This window comes from Rhineura floridana, chromosome 10, assembly GCF_030035675.1.
Source record: "Rhineura floridana isolate rRhiFlo1 chromosome 10, rRhiFlo1.hap2, whole genome shotgun sequence".
NCBI lineage: Eukaryota > Metazoa > Chordata > Lepidosauria > Squamata > Rhineuridae > Rhineura > Rhineura floridana.
In genome coordinates, this window is record NC_084489.1 from 49959033 (window position 1) to 49972503 (window position 13471).

Genomic DNA, 13471 nt, shown 5'->3' on the forward strand with positions numbered 1-13471 from the left:
TGACTCCCTTATCATCCAATTGTGTCCCTAGATGGTCTCCTGCTTTGAATGTATTTATAGAATTTTTTGTTGTTGGTTTTTATGTTCTTAGCAATGTGCTCCTCAAATTCTTTTTTAGCATCCCTTATTGTCTTCTTGCATTTCTTTTGCCAGAGTTTGTGTTCTTTTTTATTTTCTTCATTCGGACAAGACTTCCATTTTCTGAAGGAAGACTTTTTGCCTCTAAGAGCTTCCTTGACTTTGCTCGTTAACCATGCTGGCATCTTCTTGGCCCTGGCGGTACCTTTTCTGATCTGCGGTATGCACTCCAGTTGAGCTTCTAATATAGTGTTTTTAAACAACTTCCAAGCATTTTTGAGTGATGTGACCCTCTGGACTTTGTTTTTCAGCTTTCTTTTTACCAATCCCCTCATTTTTGTGAAGTTTCCTCTTTTGAAGTCAAATGTGACCGTGTTGGATTTTCTTGGCAATTGGCCAGTTACATGTATGTTTAATTTAATAGCAGTGTGGTCACTGCTCCCAATCGGTTCAACAACACTTACATCTCACACCAGGTCCCGGTCCCCACTGAGGATTAAGTCCAGGGTTGCCGTCCCTCTGGTCGGTTCCATGACCAACTGATCTAGGGAATAGTCATTTAGAATATCTAGAAACTTTGCTTCTTTGTCATGACTGGAACACATATGCAGCCAGTCTATGACCGGGTAGTTGAAGTCACCCATTACTACCACATTTCCTAGTTTGGATGCTTCCTCAATTTCATATCTCATCTCAAGGTCTCCCTGAGCATTTTGATCAGGGGGTCGATAGATTGTTCCCAGTATTAAGTCCCTCCTGGGGCACGGTATCACCACCCACAACGATTCTGTGGAGGAGTCTGCCTCTTTTGGGGTTTCGAGCTTGCTGGATTCAATGCCTTCTTTCACGTATAGAGCGACTCCGCCACCAATACGTCCTTCCCTGTCCTTCCGATATAGTTTATATCCAGGGATAACCGTATCCCACTGGTTTTCTCCATTCCACCAGGTCTCGGTTATGCTCACTATATCAATGCTCTTCTCTAAGACCAAGCACTCCAGTTCTCCCATCTTGGTTCGGAGGCTCCTAGCATTAGCGTACAGGCACTTGTAAGCAGTGTCTCTCTTCAAGTGTCTTTGGCACTTGTGGTTAGGCCTGTGGTAATTTTGCTCTTCTGAATTTATATCCTGTGCCCCTGCTCTCACAATGCCTACTTCTAGGCCTACCCCTTTTAAAATTTCATCATTTCTTTGGTTTTTATCCCAGGGGGGAGGTTTATTCCGAACCGGACCTTTCTCAGCTCCTGTCGGGTTTCCCCCCTCAGTCAGTTTAAAAGCTGCTCTGCTACCTTTTTAATTTTAAGTGCCAGCAGTCTGGTTCCATTCCATTTAACAGAATACTAGTCCAGTCATGGGAAACTTCTGGCCCGCAGGCCAAATTAGGCCCAGCAGGGGTTCCAAACATGGTCAGCAAGGCTGTTTCCCCAAGCTATGCCCACCTGCCTCACAACACAGGTCCAGGTTATCTTAGGGGCCATCTGAACCCTTATATCCCAGCTCAGTCACTGAGATCATCTGCAGGAGCAGTGTTGGTCATCCCCCAAGTTGGCGAGGCTCATTTAACATTGACACAAACTGAGCCTTTGCTGTTATCAGCCCAGTTCTCTAGAATGCTCTGCCAATGGAGATTCAGCAGGCGCCTTCTGTTTTAAATGCCTGCTGAAAACCTTTCTGTTCCGCCAGGCTTATGCAGGCAATAAAGAAGATATCTTTTGGCAGTCGTTGACCTTTGTTTTCACTGTATTTTTACTGTACAGTTTTTATTCATTGTAAACCGCTTTGGTGTTTTTAAAATGGAATAGCAGTATACAAATATATTTATACATAAATAAACTGAGATCATATATGGGGGTGGGACAGTTAAATACGTGGCTGCAAAGGGACAACTGGGAGCTGTAATGTACACTCCTGATTGTTCCTTGAAATGGAGTACTCATTGGACATCTCTTCACATAGCGTAGCACATGCTTCCAGCGTTGCCCTTGCCAGCCTCTGGCGGCTCTCTCTTTGCCCTTAGAGCTAAGTCTGAGGGTAGGTGCAGCACTTAAAATAATTGATATGGAAATGTTGTTGGCTTGTAGCAAATGGCAAAAGTTGCAAAGTCACCTTCTCAAGAATGATTAGTACAGAGTTAAAGCAACTGAGGATAAGAAAATAGACAAGATGTTAAGCAATTACTTAAGCATACCCTATACAGCTGAAATCAATGAACATTTGCCTGCTGCAGAAATTAGATTTGCCCAAACAAAAGAGGAGAAATTAGAAAGTATCCAGATAACAGAGCTAATTGTTATTAAAGGGGCTGCATTTCTTACAAGGGCATATAGGCTCCAACCCCCAAAATTCATGCATCTTCTTACAAGCACCCTTAAGAGACCTGGAGAACAAATTGGGCTAATTTAGTAGATGCTATTCATATGAGTTTATTAAGCTCCTGAGAAAAACTTTTAAGAACAGGTAAGTTACCTTAGTCTTGGCAGCAGATTATCCCCCCCCTTTTAGGCATTCACTCTATTTTAATAATTAAAACAATCACACAAAGGAATTCAAAAATATTCAGTTGCGTTAATGCTAAATGAAAACATAGGTTTAGTACAGACGTAAAGATGACTGCAAGAGAGCTACAGCAAAGCACAACTGAAATTGACAGGTTCACTCATCGTTAATGCCAATTCCTCATCAGTTTTTACCTCCCTGTTGTCCCACAGGTATGAACAATAGCAGCTCCGAAGCTGACTGCTATTCTGCACAATCCAGCTTCAGAGCTACTTTTGTTCATACCTGTGGGACTACAGGCAGGTAAAAGACTGGTGTAGGATTGGCATTAGGGATGGGTGAATCTGTCAGTTTCAGATTCTCATAGATTATAGAGTTGAAAGGGCCCTATAAGGCCATCAAGTCCAACTCCCAGTCTTAGGTTCAGTTCTCTACATTTACAGATCAGGTTGAGTGTTTTTTTTAAGTTCCCATGAAAATTCATCAGCATTTTAAGTGCAAATTTCTTCTCAGATACACCTTTTATGTGATTTTGAATAATATACTCATTTTTGCAAAGCAATTTCCCCAATATAATCCATTTTGTATGTTATTTTCACCAACATATGCACTTTGTGCACACTTTCCCCTAATTTACACATTATTGTACCCATTATTTAGTTGGATAACTATATTATAAAACTCATAGAAGTGCTTATGTTGAAGGATAGCTGTGTTTCAGTTTGCATATTATTTTGAAAGTATGAATTAGGTAGGATTAAATGCAAAGTGAGTCAAATTTTCCTCCATCTCTAACTGGCAAAGGGCAGGTGATACTTACAGAGATTGGATATGTTTATATAAGTACCTGATCTGATCTGTTTTTTTAAAAAAAAAAATCTTATATTTTTTAATCCTATAAACAGATGTAACCTTAAGCACAATCAGGGGCATAAAAAATCTATGTGGCCACTAGTCAGTGGCATCTACAAAACTCAACTTGATGACTTGTCCCTGGTCTGCTGCAGATGGAAGGAGTTTCTCCTCCCATCTGTTTCCTATAAAATTCTTTGAGGGGCTTACATTTTCCTGATGTTTTGCACCCCTAAGCATGATTCTGTCTTTCCAGGAATAACATTCCTTCATTTCTGAAAATATACTCTGCATTGACTTAAGAACACAACTGACATCAATTTACTTTGGTAAATTTTAAAAACCACATTGTTTTTTATCCATTATCTTCTAATGGAAAAGCAATATAGAAATAGACGAAACAATATCACATGTATTTATTTGACATATTTTTAGGACATTTTTCTGAGCAAGTGCCTGTCCAAAATTACTTACAATCAAAGCAAAAAGAAGAGAAAGACAATGGGGGAGGACCCTTAAAACTAAAACTCAGTACGCTATTTTTGTTAACAGAGCCACAATAAAAAATATGACTCAACTAGGGGTGGAAGGATCTGTCAATTTCAGTTCTCTCCGTTTTTCATTTTTCCAGTCTTAAATTCAGTTCTTCACATTTCTGCAGCAATTTGCCATTTTTTTAACAAACAAAAATGGTCATGAAAATTCCTCAGCATTTTAGTGCAAATGTCTCCTAATAAACACATTTTGTATGCAGTTTAACTAATGTACATATTTTTGCAAGCCGTTTCTCCTAATATAATACATTTTGTATGTTATTTTCACTGATATATTCATTTTTATGCATACTTATCCCTAATGTATATGTTTTTGTAAACATTGGTTGGAGAACTGCATTGTTTCTGTTCTCATATTGTTTCAAAAAGTGTTGATTTTGATAGATTCAACTTTAAATGCAAACTGAATGGCAATTCTCCCTTCTCCCTAGACTCAAGTAAACTGTCAGCCAGTTAATCGACATCACACCTGGAAAGCCAGATGAAAAAGACAGGTTTTAGGACTTTGTGAAAATCCTGCAATGCAGAAATTGGATGCAGGTCCGTTGGAAGGGACTTCCATAGCTGAGGGACCACCCTAGAGAATAATCTCTTCCCTTGTGGCCTAGGGGATGGGCAGAAGAGCGCCCAAACACAACTGAGGCAAGATGATAAGGGTGCAGGCGGTCCAATAAATAGTTTGCTCCCAAACATTTAGGGCAGGTGTGGGGAGCCTTTGGTCCTCCAGATGTTGCTGAACTACATCTCCTACCAGCCCAGCAAGTATGGCCAATAGCCAGGAATTATGGGAGTTGTAGCTGAGCAATATCTTGAGGGCCAAAGGTTCTCCACACCTGATTTGGGGCTTTACAGGTCAAAACCAGCACTTTAACTTGAGTTCAGAAGCACACCAGTAAGCATTGCAGCTGAAGCCCTAGGGATTCATGAGCCACCCTTACCATACAAAGTTAACATAAAGATTGCAGAGATAATAGGGACCATACAACCAATAAAAGCAGGATTTGAACAAAAGATTTTTTTTTCTGCTTTAGCTTTTACTGACTGGCCACAGAACCAAATGACTGTTAAACCACATGCTCCTATGTTTGGCTTGCCTGAGACCAGAAGTTATCAACTATATGCTGACTTTAATAACTTTCAACTATATCTTCCATGCTTATTTCACAATATTAAATTAGAGTTTAAAACACTACCATTAGCTATGGAAAAGAAAAGCTGGCATTATTTCTCTTAGTACACTGAACTTCCAACTTTTCCCTATGTTGCTTTTGGTGATATACATGGGATTAGCTCATTGTTATACTCAGTGTTGTAATAAACTTGTGGGGTGTGTCATGTTGAAAAAAGTCTTGCTTAAGGCCACCAAGCAAGCTCTATAACTAAGGAGGGATCTGAACCTCTGCTTCCCCATTTTCAGTGCAATCCTATATATCTCTCTTCAGTAGGTCTTACTGAGTTTAATGAGGCTTAGTCCCAGTAAGTGGACACAGGATTTCTGCCTTCAAGCCCAGCACTTGAACACAGAAGTGACTTACTGGGTGGGGCAGAGTAGCTACGCTAGCTTCCTAGCAACTGGCGAAGAGGCTGTCATGGTGCAAATGTCTCTACTTGAAATTTTTTTCTCATTCACTAATTTCCTCTATGCTAATCTGTTGCAGCAAACTTGAAAGTCTCATTATCACCTCATTCACTTGCTAGAGCAAGTGAAAAAGTTTTCAATTTGAAAAAAATGATGACAACAACAACAACAATAATCTGGAAGTAGACCTGTGCAGAATCCTCAGTCTGTATATGGAGACAAGTTTCTGTATATGGACAAGACCATAAATAGAAACTCAGGTATTTCCCTTTACTCATCTCCACAGGAGATCTTGTGTGGTTTCCTCAACATTACTATATGTGAACAGGGCAATTATCTGGAAAATATATACATTTTAATTGGGAGATGTTGATCTCTTATGTTGAACAGGTATGGTAAGGACTATGTTGAATACAATGTCAAGTTCTGATGGCATGCCTTTGTTATTTTAGGTAAAGATTTATTTCATACAAAATGACATTTTTATGGCATTTCTATGGAACATAACTGAATTTAGTGGAAATTAAAAATGAAGCCTCTAATCATCCAAATAAGATAGTATTAATGGAGAAAATGGGCAGGAAGCCAGATATGAAGAGTTGGCAGTACAAAGCTAAGGGGTTTTATTTTGTTTTAGTTTGGCTGACTGTTCAAGATAGCTTGGCCATAAGGAGAAAAAAAATTGCCTCTAGGATGCACACCTTAATGTGGTGAGGGGGTTTGAGAGTGTTAAAGAAGCTGACTAATAGAGTCAGCATACCAACAGAGTTGCTACAAGCTACTGAGACTGAATCTGTCCAAATTTTGACAAAAATCTGTCAAGAAATATGGAAAACTAAACAATGGCCCACAGACTGGAAGAGTTCCATATACATCCCAATTCCAAAGAAAGGGGATCCCAGGGAATGTAGTAATTATCGAACTATTGCCTTAATATCTCATGCAAGTAAAGTAATGCTCGAGATTCTACAACAAAGGCTCTTACCATATATGGAGTGAGAAATGCCAGACGTTCAAGCTGGATTTAGAAAGGGAAGAGGCACCAGAGCAAACGTATGTTGAATAATGGAACGGACCAAGGAATTTCAGAAGAAAATCACCTTATGCTTTTTAGATTACAGCAAAGCCTTTGACCATGTAGATCATGAAAAACTATGGAATGCTTTAAAAGAAATGGGGGTGCCACAGCATCTGATTGTCCTGATGCGCAACCTATACTCTGGATAAGAGGCTACTGTAAGGACAGAATATGGAGAAACCAATTGGTTCCCAATCGGAAAGGGTGTGAGACAGGGGTGTATTTTATCACCCTATTTATTTAATCTATATGCAGAACATATCATACGGAAAGCGGGATTGGACCAAGATGAAGGAGGTGTGAAAATTGGAGGGAGAAATATCAATAATTTAAGATATGCAGACGATGCCATACTACTAGCAGAAACCAGTAATGATTTAAAGCGAATGCTGATGAAAGTTAAAGAGGAAAGCACAAAAGCAGGACTACAGCTGAACGTCAAAAAGACTAAAGTAAAGACAACAGAAGATTTATGCAACTTTACAGTTGACAATGAGGACATTGAACTTGTCAAGGATTATCAATATCTTCCAAAATGGAGACAATAGTCAAGAAATCAGAAGAAGGCTAGGACTGGGGAGGGCAGCTGTGAGAGAACTAGAAAAGGTCCTCAAATGCAAAGATGTATCACTGAACACTAAAGTCAGGATCATTCAGACCATGGTATTCCCAATCTCTAGGTATGGATGTGAAAGTTAGTGAAAAAAGCGGATAAGAGAAAAATCAACTCATTTGAAATGTGGTGTTGGAGGAGAGCTTTGCACATACCATAGACTGCAAAAAAGACAAATAATTGGGTGTTAGAACAAATTAAACTAGAACTACCATTAGAAGCTAAAATGATGAAACTGAAGTTATCATATTTTGGACACATCATGAGAAGACAGGATTCACTAGAAAAGACAATAATGCTGGGGAAAACAGAAGGGAATAGAAAAAGAGGAAGACCAAACAAGAGATGGATTGATTCCATAAAGGAAACCACAGACCTGAAATTACAAGATCTGAACAGGGTGGTTCACAACAGATGCTGTTGGAGATCACTGATTCATAGGGTCGCCATAAATCGTAGTCAACCTGAAGGCACATAACAATAAGGAGAAAAAAATCGAATCAGGGTAGATATGGTTGTGTATCATTGCAGTGGCTGCTGGTGGTTCCATGTCAGTGGGGCAGTGGAATCTACTCTAGGTTTTAATCCAAACTTTCAAGGCATTGAAGCACCTTGAACAGCTTCTTGAAAGTTCAGACTAAAACCTAGAGGGGATTCCACTGCCCCACTGACAGAGCCACCAGCTGCCACACATTTTTTTATCCCACTGTTCAGCTAAAAAAGAGCTCTCAGAGCAGTTTACAGATCATTACCAACAGCCCTCAGGCTTGCAGTCTTAAAAGACATGACACAAGACGAAAATGGAACAGGGAGGAGGTGGAAACAAGCAAACTTGGGGACAAGTTTTAGTTATAAGTTCTTCCAATGACCAGCTAGGATGGAAATATAAAGAGAGAAGAAGACAAAAGTTGCTGCACTGATGAAGTGGTCCTGATTCCTTTCATTCCCCCTCTCTGGTGGAATGGCTGCTGCCACGTTGATGAAGGCAGCTTCTTAGTAGTGATGGAGGTGGTCTTGCATCTCTCTAAGCCTCGCTTTGAGATAAACCAGGAAATAATATGTGCCTTTTGTGTTTTCTCCTAAAAAAAAAACAAAAAGTAGAGAAACAATGTTTGATTTCTCCAATTGATATTCTGAAGTCCCCCTCTTCATACTAATGAAAACAATGGGTTGGATCCAACTTTCACTAATCACACTTAACTCCCATTGTGTGACAGGTAAGTCCCTTGTGGCAGGAAGAGCAATCTAAAACCCTGATCCGCTGTGCCAGAAAGGGTTTAAATGGAGCAGAGTTGTCCCTTTCCACAGCCCTGGCTGGTTTCCATCATCAGGGAGCTCTTGCATCATCAGGGAAGCCCCACCAGTGAAGAGCATGCCAATGTGCCTGCCCAAAGGGTAAGCAGAAACTACCACTGGTGGCATCCATGCCAGCAGCACCGAGGGAGAACCCCTGAATCAAGAAATTTTGAGGGTGGGAAGAAGAGCTAGACTGTTGGATCCTGTGCAGACCCTGCTGCTGTCACATGATGATCTGGTCTTTTTACTGCATCAGGCTACATTGCTGGACTACATCTCCCTCAATCCCTGACTATTGGCCATGCTGGCTGGGGCTGATTAGAGTCAGAGTCTAAGAACATCTAGGGGGGCACAGGTTGCCCATTCCTGACCTACAGTTAATGTGTGAAGGTCCTATTGATTTGAAATCAATGGATTTCAAACCAGATAGAAGAAAAGCTTCATGGTATTCCAGGACTAAAACTAAGTAAAACAATTGCAGGGCAGAACACATGGGTGACAATAGTTGTCCCCACTGAAGACTAGGGATGGTGGAGAATTCAAACATAGCCACCCTTCAAAATACACACATCTCAATTATGCAATGCAGGTCTTCAACCAAACAATGTTTACAAAAATGCATGTATTAGTGGAAAGCAAGCATGAAAATGACTAAAATGCTGAAGAATTTTCATGAGATATTCAAAAAAACAGCAACTTGCTGCTGAAATGTGGAGAACTGAATTTAAGACTGGAAAAATGAGAGATGGAGAGAACCCAAATTGACAGATCTTTCCATCCCTACTGAAAACCCCAGATGGCATCTCTAGCAAGGAATCCACTGTATATAATACACCACCATCTCCTAGCAATGTGAGGTCAAGCTCTTTGTCAGTTTTCATGAGCCATATCTGAGAATTACTTTTCAGATTTTCTAATGCCCCTGTTTTGGATCACAATCCATAGGATCAGTAATCTTATTCTTAAAACATTACTTATGTATATTAAAATATGAGGCAGACAAGAGTAAAAACAATGGTAGTCACTATGTAACAACAATCTGACGATACATTTTTTCTGTGAGTAGTTTTCAATTATAAGGAAAAATATGAACATCAGTAAAATGTTAGTGGAAAGGAGATGAGGAAACTATACTTTTGCACACAATCCTGTGTGTGTCTACTCAGAAGCAGAGTTCAATAGCACTTATTCCCAGGAAAAATGTACAGGTCTGCAGCATTAATGTCTCTTAAAATGTCCTTGGTTAATCCATTTTCCCTATCTGGGGAAAGTCAAATAGCCTGCTTGTGAATAATTCACTCTTAAGCTGTATAAACATGATAGCATCATACATTCTAGAAAGAAGCTAATTACAATAATGGACTGGAGTTTGATAATCGAGAATATTGTTTTCTAATCTAATTCCTTTTCTAAGATAATTACTCAGAATCAATCACTGTCAAGATTATAAAAATAATCAGATTGTAGTTGGAGGCTGTTGATAATATCTTCGAGTCCAATTTCTTCCCCTGATAAGGAGATCCAATCAATTCAACAACCAGGACTTGTTGACGATTATTCCAAAAGCAGTTTGAATGCATCTTTTGCATTTATGTATCTTTTTTTATATATATTTTATGTTCCATTTATTTGTGGAAATACACATACCCAGTGGACTTGAGAAGGTATTTGTAAAATAATTACAACCCTTTTCAACGTGTCTAAGGGGAGGCTTTCATTGCAGAAACTAACTCCCTCCTCCAGTCCCCAACACCACTTTATGATCTATTCAAAAGGATGACAACCAACTGGGTCTTAAATGCTTCACTTTGAGTTTTGGAACAAGAAAAGTAGAAAGAAATTTGTCTCTGAAGCCAGTCAGCTGCTGTGCCTTTGCATATGGTTGATAATCCACTACTGCTAAGATTGAAACACCTATGTATTTTTGTTATTTCTTTTTAAAAACAACTTAATAGACATTCTGTCTACAAAAGAGAAAATAAACATTTTTCTCTACTTTGAATACACATGAAAGTTGGACTCCAGACTGGCCTTCCTTTCTGTGAAAGCATAATGCATTCAGACTGAATATGGATATGTTCCAAGATTGCAAGTAAAAATAATAAAAACAGGCTGTAAGGAGTTCTGACAGTCACATCGCAATGAATAAGATCAGACCCAAAAGTCGATGCTATCTTTCTTTTCCCTTGGGGTCCATTGTTTAAGATTTACATTTGTTTAATGAGTTGATGGTTGTTGGGTTTTTAAAATATATATATATCATTTTTATTGTTTGTGTGATACAACAGCTGCTATATCAAACAATAAACAAGAAAAATCATAAACAGAGTAACTTAACATAAAATAGATAAGCATATGGGAGGGGGATGAGTTGATGGTTTTGTTGTGCTGACTATCTATATCCTTTCCTGAATTTGTTTACACTTCATTCTAATTGGAATTCATAGTTTTTCAGAATGACCTGTGTTAATTACTGGCTGCCACCTTCCATCCCTTATACTAGGGAGGAAGGATGGGGGATTTTGGGAGGAAGAACAGAAGTCTGCTTGTGGCTGTATTCAGGGAAGGAACATGGACATTAAATTCTACATCAGAGGTAGCCAACATGGTGCCCTTCAGATGTTTTGGATAACAACTCCCATCAGCCCCAGCCACCATAGGCAATGGTCATGGATGATGGAAATTGTTGTCTAAAACATCTGGAGGGCACCACTTTGACAACCACTGTGCTACATCTGTTAAGTTTTTCTGCCTCCAGATTCTTATTCTTAAGCGTCCTAGGTCCTCTAATTACAGCAGTACTCCCAATGGAGTACTCATTGGGGGCACAATGGTAATTTAAAAATCCAGTAATACCTCATTTAACAATCCTCCAGGAAGAAGCTGGTTTAAAGGAAGGCTTTTTTAAAAAGGTGGAAATGACCAGCTTTGCTTTGCAATGGATAAACTTTCTAGCCTGTGCTTTTGCTTTAAGGTGAAACTGACCAGCCTGTGTCTTTGCTTTGCTTTCAATAAACTGATAAGCCTGTGCCTTTGCTTTGCTAGCGTGAAACTGACAAGCCTGTGTGTTTGCTTTGCATTAAGGAGATTTCTTGCTTTCTCCCAGGGCTAGAGAGGGAAGGATCCAATATGATTCAGAGGAGAAGGAAGGGAGGGGGAAGGAGGGGGAATGGGTGGGTGCTGGGTACGCACCTGTAAAGCTCCTGTTGAAGCTGCTCCACCATCTACGAGGAGGTGTAGGAACCTATCTTTATTCCTTCCATGTTATTCCTACCTTTGGTACCAAAGTTTCTGTTAAAGAAGTAATATCCAGGAACACATCTACTTTATTAACTGAGGCATTACTGTAGTGATATACTGAAGGTTCATCCTAGCCTTAATTTGTTGCTCTTAACATATTTGAGATGTTTCTGAAGAGTGTGTGTGTGTGTGTTCCTCACTGACTACTGCCCCATGTGGCAAGCTGGGTCACTACAGCTTTTCATGGAAGTGTATTCTAGACTGAACCCACCCATGCTATCATATTTTGACAAGGAAAACAAATCATCATAAAGTATCGTGCTGAGGAGTAATCTCGGGGAGGAAAATGTCTGCCAAAGGAAGTATTACTGTCACTGCAAAACACAATGAGGAAAAGCAAAGACAGGCAAAAAAAGGGAGTAAGTGTATTTCCCTTCACACCTCACTGCAATTTGGTTGAAAGTTTGAGAAGTCATACTTTTTAGAATACCTCCGCTATGGAGCTTCCTGCTTGGGCAGAATATCTGACAAATGTCAAAGGTAACAAAAGGCATTTTGATGAGGCTGGCAAAAAAAAAAAGGAAAAAGGATGTAGCTCAGTGGTAGTGCATCCACTTTGCTTATGGACCCAGGTTTAATTCCTGACATCTCCACGTAGGCCTGGGAAAGACTCCCAATCTGAAATCTTGAAGAGCCTCTGCTGATCAGTGTAGACCAGGTGTGGGGAACCTTTTGCCCTCCAGATGTTGCTGATGAACTACAACTCCCATCATCCCTACTCATTTGCCATGCTTGCTGTGGCTGATGGACGTTGTAGTTGAGCAACATCTGGAGAGTCATAGGTTCTGGCCATCAGCTGGATGGCCAAGCATCTGACTCAGTACACACCAGCTTCCTATGTTCCTGTGTTTCCTAACACTTAGTTGGTGGGTTCCACAAATCCCTGACATCTAGGAATCATACAGAAAGACTCCCAGCACACACAATCACTAATGGAAGAGTGATGGAAGTGAGGCTTGTTATTTAACAGCCTCTTTTTTTACAGTGTATTGTATTCACGGTATAGTAAGTCTGTTCTTTTGTTTTGCTTATTTTTTTAACATCTCAGCTATATTTCATAACTCTGAGAATGCGGGAGACATTTTATATTGGTGCACATTTCATAAACAGCTCTCTGATGACAGTATAGGTATGATGTATAGCATCATCCCATTAAGTACTAGCTAGGTTGAAACCATATCCAAACAAGCTAAATTTGAAGTTAATATGATAAAATATATTATCTATTGATACAAATTTCTTACAGACTGCAGAAAAAACTATACTTCCTCTCCTTTAGGTGTTGTTGTGTGTCCTTTTGAGCTAGAATAATGCTTTAAGGTTATCTGCTCTGTATGATGCTGCTGGACTACAACTCCCTCTTCTCTGACCATTGGTATTGCAGGCTGGGGCTCATGGGAGTTGGAGCCCAACAACATTATACGAGAAACAGCAAGGTGTCTATGCTGTTGCTCCCCAGAATCTGCTGCCTGACGTGGTTGCCTCACTTTTCCTAAAGGCAGAGCTGGCCCAGTCTCCACCATGGATTCAGCAGTTCCTGCTTTCTGCTTTTATTGGGGTTATGATGGTTAATGTCTAGAAAGGCTAAAGGAACATGTTGCCTTATTGCTAGAAATGTTGGGGTGG